This window comes from Papio anubis, chromosome X, assembly GCF_008728515.1.
Source record: "Papio anubis isolate 15944 chromosome X, Panubis1.0, whole genome shotgun sequence".
NCBI lineage: Eukaryota > Metazoa > Chordata > Mammalia > Primates > Cercopithecidae > Papio > Papio anubis.
The window spans coordinates 118,621,473-118,633,951 of record NC_044996.1 but is presented as its reverse complement, the minus strand read 5'-3'; positions in this window follow the sequence as shown (position 1 = coordinate 118,633,951).

Below are 12,479 nucleotides of genomic sequence, written 5' to 3'. Positions count from 1 at the left end.
GCTGCTTGGAAGGCTGAGGCAGGAGAATCGCTTGAACCCGGGAGGCGCAGGTTCAAGGTGCAGTGAGCCAAGATTGCGCCACTGCACTCCAGCCTGGGTGACAGAGCAAGACTCCATCTCAAAAACAACAACAACAACAACAACAAAATTTTTCAGAAGTTCTTTAATATGGTACTTTTCAATCTATATTGTCTCAGGAGTTCTTTATACACTTAAAAATCATTGAGGACACTAGCAGGGCATGGTGGCTCACGCCTGTAATCCCAGCACTTTGGGAGGCCGAGGCAGGTGGATCACGAGGTCAGGAGATCGAGACCATCCTGGCCAACATAGTGAAACTCTATCTCTACTAAAAATACAAAAATTAGTTGGACATTGTGGCGCATGCCTGTAATCCCAGCTACTCAGGAGGCGGAGGCATGAGAATCCCTTGAACCAGGGAGTTGGAGGTTGCAGTGAGCTGAGATGGCGCCACAGTGATAGAGCCAGACTCCGTCTCAAAAAAAAAAAAAAAAAAATCATTGAGGGCACCAATAAGCTTTTGTTTGTATGGGTTATATCTATTATTATTCACCGTATTAGAAATTAAAATAAAATTTTAAAAATGTATTTATTATTTCATTTAAAATGATACTAATAAGCCCTTTACATATTAACCAAAGATATACTTTATAAAAATATACTTTCTCTAAAAATGTAGTGAAAAAGACATTTTTTATACTTTTGCAAATCTTTTGAATTATTGGCTAACTAGAGAATAGCTGGGCTCTCATATCTGTGTCTGTTTACAATTTGTTACAATATCTTATTTCACGTAGCCTTTGGAAAACTCCACAGTACACTCATGAGAAAATGAGGGTAAAATGGCAAACATCTTAGTATTAATATGAAATGGTCTTGACCTCACAGACTTCCTGAAAGGATCTCAGTGCCCCCAAGATGTTTCCATACTACACACAGAGAACTGTTGCCTTAATAGATTAGATAATGAATCATTCTCAGATTTATGGCTTGGTTTGTGATTTAATTTATGAATTTTTCCTACTCTAGGTAGCTCTATAATTCTATGAAGATTGATTACAATCTGGAATTGGGAGTGATATTAAAAGTTTGTTAATGAGGATTAGGATTACATTTGTGATTTTATGTATAACATGTGTATACAATTCAAGTTTCTGTATCTTGGCTTGTGCCATTGGTCTTACATCATTGTGTTTACAAAGTTCTTTTTATTGAAAGGTACATTCTGGCATAATTATTATGATGTTTTGTTCACAGGCTAATGTTTAATATATATAAAATGATTGTGTATCATTCTAAAGCATAAATACTATTACAAGTTAACTTAAGATGTGTTAAGTAAATTAATGTTCAGGAAATAAGAGTTTGACTTACCAAAATTCAGATTTATACATAATCACATTCCTGCTCATTAATTCATATCTTTATTTAATTCATTTTTATTGGACACATAATATAGGCAAGTAATGCTACAGGTCCCATACATATGCTAAGTAAATTTTAAAAATAATGTACATATACACACATCAGTCTTTTGCCATATAAATTTAAGACCAAGTTCATATTTCAAAAATATAAATCCTTTAATAAAGCAAGATTATTAAATTTTGCTATTTTTAACCACAAAAATGTATCCATTTTACAGTATAATGTAAGGGGCCTTATAATCTTGAGAAAATTCCTTGATATTAGCCTAAATGCTGTGGAAAACTATTAATGGGTTATAAGCAGAGGATAGAGGTGATCTAATGTAGGCTTTTAAAATGTCAATCAGGCAATTTTGCAGAGAATGTACAGTAGAGGGGCAAGAATGAATACAGGGAGACTAGTTAGGAAGTTATTGTGATTGTTCAGGAAAGAGCTGATGAAGAGTTGAAACTATGATTATTGTAATAAAGCTCATGAGAAATGATCAGATTCAGAGCATATTTTGAAGTAGTCCTAGCCAAACATATTGATAGATTTTATATAGTGGGTAAGGAAAAGAGAGAAATTAGAGATAACTTCTAAATTAAAGATTACTTCTGAGTAACTAGGAAGATACATATTGGTAGGGTTGCATAAGAAGATGTTAAAAAGTTTCAATTGACACACATTAACTTTAAATTGATTATGAGATAATTTCATAGTATAACTGCCCATAGTATCAATTGCATTCTTTGTACTGAATTGATGTTTCTAATTTTTACTAATGTAATATGTACTAAAAACATATAAGTTCAATCTAAGCTGTCCAACCAATTATTTTAGAAATAAATTAACTCTTCATTAACTTTCAAAGTTTCTAAAGTATATGAGATACAATTAAGCTATTTTCCATTAATCATTCCCAACAAGAGCTATGAATATTTTCAGTTGATCTGGGGTATGCCAGATATTCATACATACAAATGTTTCTTTCTTCCTTTTTAAAATTTTAGTAAAACTTCTTGAGTTTTTATTCAAATTTTATTTGTCATTTGTCATATATTTAAATTTATAACCAAGGTTTTGGAAATATAGGTTACATACAATAAAATTCACCAATTTTATGTGCTCAATTCAGTAAGTTTTGACATGTATTATCATGTAATGACCATCAAAATCATGATACATAATATTTCCATCAGTTCAATATATTATGTTGTGACTATCTGAAGTCAATCTCTTTTTGTAACTACTGATTTCTGGTACCTATTGATATAATTTCTGTAACTATAATTTCATTTTTTCTAGAATTTCATATAGAAAGAATCAAACAGTAAGCACTTACATTTCATCCATATTGTTGTATATACTAGTTCATCACTTTTTATTTCTGAAAGGATATTGAATTGAAGTACCAAATTTTTTAATAAATTTTTTGACTGTTATGAATATAGCTGCCATAAGCATTTAAGTACAAGTCTTTGGGTAGACCTACATTTTCAGTTCTCAAGAATAAGTACTTAGAAATGGGATTGCTGAGTCATATGTTAAATTATATTTAACTTTATATGACAGTTTCTTAGGACAGTTTCATATAAAGTTAAATGTAATTTAACATATGACTCAGCAATCCCATTTCTAAGTACTTATTCATGAGAATAGTACTTTGGAACTGTTTTCCAAAGTTGTTTTATCACTTTGCACTCCCATCAGAAAAAATATGAAATGCCCAATTGCTGTGCATCTTAGCTAAAACTTGCTATTACCAATTTTTTCAATATAAACCATTTTAATATGTGTGTAATGGTATCAAAATGTATTTTAATGTACTTTTCTCTTTTGACTAGATATCACATATTTTTTGTATCTGTTCACATTTTTTTTGTATCTGTTCACATATTTTACCAATTTTTTTTTTTTTTTTTTTTTTTTGAGACAGAGTCTCCTTCTGTTGCCCAGGCTGGAGTGCAGTGTCACGATCTTGGCTCACCATAACCTCCGCCTCCTGGGTTCCAGCTATTCTCCTGCCTCAGCCTCCCGAGTAGCTGGGACTACAGGCATGCGCCACCATGCCCGGCTACTTTTTGTATTTTTAGTAGAGACGGGGTTTCACTGTGTTGGCCAGGCTGGTCTCAAACTCCTGACCTTGTGATCTGCCCGCCTCGACCTCCCGAAGGGCTGGGATTACAGACCAGTTTTTAATTGTAGCTAATAATGAATTGTTACTTAATAATGTTAATGAATTGCAAGGACATTTATATATTATGGATACAAGTTCCTTTTGGTTAAACAACAAATATTTTCTTTCAGTCTGTATCTTGATTTCATTTCCTTAAATGAAATCAAATTTTATAAGAGCATAAAGTTTTAAGTCTAAATCATTTTTTCTTTCATGGTTTGTGTTTAGGTGTCCTGTTGAAAAAAAATTTGCCTAAGCCAAGATTACAAAGATTTTATCCTAAATTTTCTTCCAGAAGATGAGTAAATCGAACTTGTAAATTTTAGACATATAATCTATTTCAAATTGTGTTTTGTATATGACATAAAAAAGAAATAATGGTGGGATTGGTTCAAAGATAAGAGGAACTTCTCACTGTGGGGACAAATATGCAAGGTATCTCCAGAGGCTTGCATTCTCACTACTGATGCCTGCCATCCTAGCAAGGGAGAGCCCCTCAGCCATCATAGGCCCTGAACCTAGTACAGGGAAATGCCTAGAGTGTATGCAACTGAATTCTTCCAGGGAAGAATTCACAATGGGTCCCACTCACCCTCCAAGAAGCAAGCAGCTGCAGCAAGATGCCATATGAGAGCACAGCCCCCACCAGACTGCTACCCTGGGATCCAAGAGTCTCTGCATCTCCATGTCCTGGAGCACTGCTGATATCCACCCATGTCCACCCAGAAGGCTCAGCATTGCAATGCTAGGTGGACCCAGTGCTGCTGTGTGGTCCACAACAATCTAGCCCATGCAGTGTACCACACCTTGGAGAATAGGTGGTATAGCACACGAAGGCTGCCTGCAGGACAAAGGGAGCTGAAACATGCACTCTCCAGAGCCTGGGAGCTGCCGGCCTGGAGCCACTACCACCGATCTCTTCCAGCGCCAGGGCTGCTGCATAGCTGCATTCACCTTCAGGAAGCCTGAGGAGTGGCCCACTTGTGCACGTGCCAGGGGCCAGAGGACAGGCCAGCCCTGCCCAATGCGCTATCAGGGGACATGAGGATGGGCCCACCCCACCCATGGTGCCAGTGCTTACCAAGCTGTTTGGGAGGCTGGGAATGAATTTGGCGTGCCCACTTCCCTTGCTACTAATTCCCATGTATTTCATCCAGGTGCATGAAGATTGGCAAGCCCCATCTGACTCTGATGTTGCTGGTACCATGCATACCGTCTACAGGTCTGAGGAGAGGCTCACCTTGCCTGTCACCACTTTCCACCACTGCTGTCCTGAGGCCAGACAACTGATCTCTCTACCCACCACTGTCACTGCCACTGCCACTGCCAGTACCCACATACTCTGCTTGGGATCCTGAATACCAGTATTCCCATCCTGTCGCTGCCACCACTGGCGCCCAAGAACTGACCCATCTGGGGTTCTCATCCTCAGTAAAGCCTTGTCCCAGCCTCCACTAATAATCACAGCCTAAGCATTTGAGGACCCACAGACTCCAGTGGAACTGATAACAACCGAAGACATTATACAAAGACTGCATGATTAAAATCACTCAGAATCAAAACCAAAGTACTATACTCAATGAAGATTATAGATGCACCTAAGGTAAAAAGTCCCTACAAAAGCCAATCCATAAAATTAAAAGAAGCGACTATTACAACAGATGCTCAGCAATCAAGGTAAAACACAAGAAATATGAAAAAGCAAGAAAAGATGACATCTCCAGATGAACATAATAATTCTCTAGTAATGGCTGGGTGCGGTGGCTCACGCCTGTAATCCCAGCATGTTGGGAGGCCAAGGCGGGCGGATCACAAGGTCAAGAGATCGAGACCATCCTGCCCAACATGGGGAAACCCCATATATTAAAGTGTGTTTCTGTGTTTGTTTCACTTCTTATAAGTTTTTGCAGGTATCTATACAATATCTTCCTTTTTGGCAAACATTTTGACATCATTTTTGAAAGTTATTTTTATTATGTCCTCACATTTGAATGCCCATGAAGCCCAGTACTGCATTATATACATATATTTTTAAAATTTTTATTTTTTATATATGGTATATATAAAGATATATATATAGAATATATATAGAATATATAGATAAAGAATGTCAATAGGTAGTCTTTAAATAGGACATTGTTTTATTTTTTATACTCAGTTTTGCTGTTGATAATTCTGATGTAATTGTTCATCCTTGTTTCTCCATAGGTTATTTTCTTTTTACTCTGGGATCATTTAAAATTTGAGTTTGTCACTGGTATCATTAAATTTCACTATAATTTGTCTAGTGTAGATTTTTTCCCATTTACTATCTTGAAGAACTGTAAATCTAAAGTTTTTATTTTTCAATCCTGGGAAAGTTTTAACATTTTTTAAAACATTATCACTTCTCTTTTTCTTCTTTCTTTCTGCAACTCATAATTCTGTCCTCCTTTGCTATCAGTTTTAGCTTTATATTTTCTGACTTATTTTTTATTTTTTCTGACTTATTTTATATTTTCTGCTACCAACTAGGATATTTTATTAACCTGGCCCTTCAAATCAATAAGTAATAGTAGGATGTTTCTATCCTATTATTTATTCCAACTGTGTATTCTTATTTCAATAATTATAAATTTTATACCAAATGTTTCTACTTCTTTTTTATATGTTATCACTTATAGTGTTTATTGTTTATATCACATCTTATGATAATTATTTAATTATATTTAAATTTGTGGTGCTTCTCTTCGGTTTCATATGCTCTCTGTGGTTTGGTTGCCTTTCTTTTGAAGTAATTGTACTTTAAATGTCTAGTATATCGGATTGAAGAGCTCATGTTTCCTGGTATTGACAGCTGTGCTGCTTGGTATTGGTACAGTCAAAAGTCAATGTCTTGGACAATCTCACTCATAAATTAAAGGGTGAATTTATTTATTTTTACTTTTAAAAAAATTTAAATAGCTTTATGGGTACAAGTGGTTTTTGGTTACCTGGATGAATTTTATAGTGGTGAAATATAAGATTTTAGTGTACCTGTCACTGGAATAGTGTACATTGTAACCCGTAGGTGGTTTTTATCCCTTACCCCTTTCCCACCCTCCCCACGTCTGAGTCTCTAATGTCCATTATACCACTCTGTATGCCTTTATGTACCCATGGCTTAGCTCCCACTTAATAAGTGAGAACATGAGGTATTTGGTTTTCCATTCCTGAGCTACTTCACTTACGATAATGGCCTCCAGTTCCATCCAAGTTGCTGTGAAAGACATTATTTCATTCTTTTTTATGGCTGAGTAGTATTGCATGTTCTATATATACCACATTATATTTATCCACTCATTGGTTGATGGGCACTTATGTTGATTCCCTATCTCTGCAATTGTGAATTTTGCTGTGATAAGCACATGTGCAGGTGTCTTTTTTTATATAATGACTTATTTTCCTTTGGGTAGATACCCAGTAGTGGGATTGCTGGATAAAATGGTAGATCTACTTTTAGTTCTTTGAGAAATCTCCATATTATTTTCCATATAGGTTGTACTAATTTACATTCCCACCAGCAGTGTATAAGCATTCTCTCAGGGTGAATTTAAAGAGATAAGCCAAATATTTGGAACTCAGAAACACTGTAGGTTACTCTCAATTGATGCTACTCAAGAAAGTAACTCTTCTAGCCAGGATTTTATTTTAAACACTTGATTAAAAGCAGCAATTGTTGAAGATGGTCACCCTCAGTTATAATACACTGGTCTTCAGACTTGCAGTGTGAGGGCATAGAGAACACCAAAAATTGCCTGATCATCCTGCATCTATTATTTTACATTTTTCTTCCTTAGAGAAGTTTTGTTCTTTACTATTATTTTCTACACTGGTGGTCTGTCCTGTTGCTACAGATACCTTTGTTGAGGGACTGATGACTGATGTTTCAAGGTAACAAGGGAAAAAAAACAGAGCTTAACATCTTCCCTCTGTCACTTTCTTTTATCGCTCTCTTGGGCTACTCCCTTCTCCATGCTGCAGCACGCCTGATAAACAAACACTGTTGAAGGGAGTCAAAGACTCTCAGTGGTTTCCCAACTTTTTGTTACTATTTTTGTTCAAATCAGTGCTACCTTTTAATCTCTATAGTGTTGCCAGTTGATTTTGAGGATTAGATGTGTGGCAGGCACACAGTAAGATGAACTCCAATGAGTCACACCCTTGTATAATGCTCTCTCCTCAAGTACAGGCAGAATCTGTGACTTGATTCTAATCAACAGACTATGAAACAGATGATAGGATGCCACTCCACTGATAATAATGATGATGTGTGTGTCTTTGTGTGTGTGTGTGTGTGTGTGTGTGAGAGAGAGAGAGAGAGAGAGACAGAGAGAGAGAGAGAGAGATATTTGATTTTCCTGGCATCCTTGAAGAAGCAAAGAGCCATGTTGTTAACTGCCTATGAAGGGGCCACGTGGCAGGGAACTGTGGCTGTCCTCCAGCCAACAGCCAGTAATCAGCTGGGAACCTCAGTTATTCAGCCACAAGCAAATTACTTTTGTCAACAGTCTGAATAAGCTTGAAACCATACTCTTCCCTAGTTAAGAGTCTGATAAGAACGCAACTTGCCAATATCTTAATTGCAGACTGAGCAGTGGACCCTGTAAAGTCGTGCCCAGACTCAGCCTGCGGAAACTGTGAGATAATAAATGTGTGTTGTTTTAAACCATTGCGTTTGTGGTAATTTGTTATGCAACAGGAGAAATCTATAACAGAAGGGAAAAGCTTAAGGTAGTTCTAGAAATTCATAGGAACCAAGTTAGGTTGGGTGGGAGAGTAAAAACTGTAAAAAATTTTATTACCTCAAAATAAGGAGAAAGTATCATTTAGAAGGTAGAATTGCCATAGTTAAGTACAAGTGATTCACTGTAAAATCTTTACAATCACAAAACATATTTCAGATATATTTTTGTAAAACTCAAGTGAATAGCTATGGTCTATTTTGGATTACTAAGGATGACTATCAATATTTCTTTTGTTTCACTTCTCTGTATAATGTCAGATAAAACGGATTAACTCCAGTGTTACAATACTAATATTCAATAAATTAGTACTCATTCTTTTCAACAGGAAATTTCCCCAACTGACACGTAAGTTTATGATATGTGGAGAATTGTGATTTTTATTGAAACTTACTATCTTTAAAATAAAACTAATTTAAGATTCATGCAGAGGTAATATATCAGCCTAATAGAATATAGTCATACTTTATCAGAATCATTTACAATGTTGGCACGGTAGGTATTTTTGCCCATAATTCTCTCTTTTTTAAAATGTCTTTATTTTTTAGAGCAGTTTTAGGTTCACAGAAAAATTAAGAAGTTACAGAGATTTCCTATATATCCCTTCCCCCACACTTACATAACCTCCCACGTTATCTACACACCCCATCACAGTGGACATTTGTTAGTTACTTTATTAAAAACTATCCATAAGGGAAAGCTAAGAAGCTTAGGAGAAGCCCAATTGAGTTTGTCAGCGTATACCTTATGAAAGAGTGCAAAATGAGTGGATTAAAGTATATGTGACCTTCATGTAGGTCAATTCCTGGTTGATGACACCGTGGAATTCACTCTTCTCGATAGTCATCAATTTTCTGAGACACTGCACAAACACTGATCGATTTTGCTTCTTCAGAATCCATTGATTATATCACAGAATTTATACTGATTAGAAAATATAAGTACAAATACCAAGCTCTAGGATATGTCTATATATGTGTCTGTATGTGTATACCAGTGACATATGTACCTGTGTGTGGATGGCAAGGGTAGAGTGGGGCATATGTCATGTGCACTTTTTTCTAAGCATTTCAGATAGGTCCAATAAAATCTCACATTTCAAAGATATCAGATACTATATACAAACACACAAAATGCTGCATAAACTCTAAAAACCTCTAACCAACAGTTTGGATACTTCTGTAGACTAGTAGGGAAACAAAATTTTGGTTTGCAAACCTGAGTTTAGGCTAACAGTTTAAAATAGACTTCCTGGAAAGTACTTTCTCAGTAAAAATAACTGAAAATTCAATACTTAATGTCCATTTCTTCCTTTCAGTGTCAGAGACAAGGCATCCCTTTCTAAATAAGCAGGTTTTCTTCTACTGGGTTGTAATTATTGCTTTTCATAATCAGTTCATCATCAAAACTACATTTTACACATGTTATGTTGGTGTCGCTTTTTCAGTATTATCAGAGAAACAAAATTCCTTTATGAATAAATATTTTCTTTTACTGTAATTATTGCTTTTGTGATCACAAACAAGTATACTATATATATTCTAGACCAGGAACTTGTCAAGCCACTCAGAAAAAAGTGATAAATGGGCTTGACTTAATGGAGCTTATATGCTGGTCGTGAGACAGACAATTAACAATAAACCAAATAATATAATTAATATATGATACAATATAATACCAGGCAATTACAAGTCCTCAATAAGTTCCTGCTAAAATGTAAGTTTCTCAGAAGCAAACATCTTGCTCTGTTGTGTACATGGATCTATATCAATTACTAGAACAGAACCTAATATATGTTAGCCACTTAATAAACGTTTTATGAATGTTCTAACTAACAATACCTGGTAAAATTTATTTTACATAAACTGCACTTTTACCAGGCATCGAAGATCTCAATCTTGACCGTATCTGGCCTTCTGTGTCACTTCAACTCATAAAATCCACACATTATAGAAAAGTTGAATGAGGAACAAGAAAAACCTGAAACAGAAAACTTTTAAAATATTCTTAGGAACACAGAATAGCATACATAGGGCTTTCTATTAAATCAATGGGATTTGTATCATGAATATGACCTCCTTGATGGCAAAACTCATGTCTATCATGTTTAATACAGATTATAATGTAGCAATCTCTAGGAGAGGAGTGACCTTGTCTATTTTGTTTTCAGTGCCTAGTAGGTACTCAATATAGTTATAAAGATAATAAGTTAAAAATTAAATAATCCATAGCTTGTTTGGAGCCTAATAACATAGAAAGGGTTCTTGGAACATTTATTCAATAAACGAAGGAATAATAAATGTATAAATATTTAGTTAAGGCATATATAAATTGAGTATTTGTTTTCATCCATTAAGTGTAGAATACTTACATCATTAGGTTGTGAAAATTTAAAACAATTACATTTGAGAAAATATAGCCTATTTAACAGGGCATTTTTTTCTTTTAAATATACTTCATCTTTAGAACAGTTTTAGGTTCACAACAGAACTGAGCAGAAAGGATAGAGATTTCCCATATGTCCTTTGCCCCTTCTCATGCGCGTCTTTCATCACAATCAGCATCCCCACAAAAGTGGTACATTTGCTACAATCGATGAACCTACATTGGCACATTATTGTCACCCAAAGACCATAGTTTACATTAATATTTTCTCCCAGTATAATGCTGTACATTGTTTGGGTTTTGGCAAATGTGCAATGACATATATTCACCATTATAGTATCATCCAGAGTAATTTCACTGCTCTAAAAGTTTCCTGTGCTCCACCTATTCATCTCTCCCTCCCTGTTAACTCCCGGCAGCCACTGGTCTTTTTACTGTTTCCATAGTTTTGCTTTTCTACAAAGTCTTACAGCTGGAATAATACAGTATGTAGCTTTTCAGTTTGGCCACTTTCACTTAGTAATGTACATTTAAATTTCCTCATGTTTTTCCACGACTTGATGGCTCATTTCTTTTTCACCCTGTTAACAGTCAATTGTCTGGATGTACTACAGTTTATTTATAAATTTACTTAATGAAAGATATCTTAGTTGCTTCCAAGTTTGGGCAAAATTTTGGCTTTATCTTTTGGTTTCACAAAAAGCTCTATGAGTAAAGCTACTGTGAATGTGCAGGTTTTCAGCTCATTTGGATAAACACCTAGGTGGAATATTTCACAATAATATGGTAATAATGTGTTTAGTTTGGTAAGAAACTGCCAAAAATCTTCCAAAGTGACTGTTTATTTTTCATTCCCACCAGTAATGAAAGAGAATTCCTTTTGCTCCACATGCTCACTAGCATTTAGTGGTGTCAGTGTTCTGAATGTTGGTCATTCTAATATGTTGTTGTGGTATAACATTGCTGTTTTAATTTCCATTTCTCTACCATGATATGGAGCATCTTTTCATATGTTTATTTGCCATCTATAAATCTCAGGTGAGGTGTCTCCTCTAGTCTTTTGCCCATTTTTAACCAGGTAGTTTGTTTTCTTATTGTTGAGTTTTTAAGAGTTCTTTGTAAATTATGGGAACAGTCCTCTATCAGATACGATTTTTGAAAATATCTTCTCCCAGTTTATGGCTTGTCTTCTCATTCTCTTGACAGTGTCATTCACAGACCAGAAGTTTTTAGTTTTAATAAAGTCTAGATTATCAATTATTTATTTCATGGATCATGTCTTTGGTGTTTTACCTATAATGCCATTGCAATACCCAAGGTCATCTAGATTGTTTTTTTGCCATTCCCAAGGTCATCTAGGTTTTCTTCTATGTTACCCTCTAGTTTTATAGCTTGTAATTTTACATTTAGGTATATGATCCACTTTGAGTTAATTTTTATGAAGGGTGTAAGATGTCTGTTTATATATATTTTTTATTATACTTTAAGTTCTGGGGTACATGTGCAGAAAGTGTAGTTTTGTTACATAGGTATACAAGTGCCATGCTGGTTTGCTGCACCCATCAACCTGTCACCTACATTAGGTATTTCTCCTAATGCTATCTCTCCCCTATCCCTCCACCCACCGACAGGCCCCTGTGTGTGATGTTCTCCTCCCTGTGTCAGTGTGTTCTCATTGTCCAAATCCCACTTATGAGTGAGAACATGCAGTGTTTGGTTTTCTG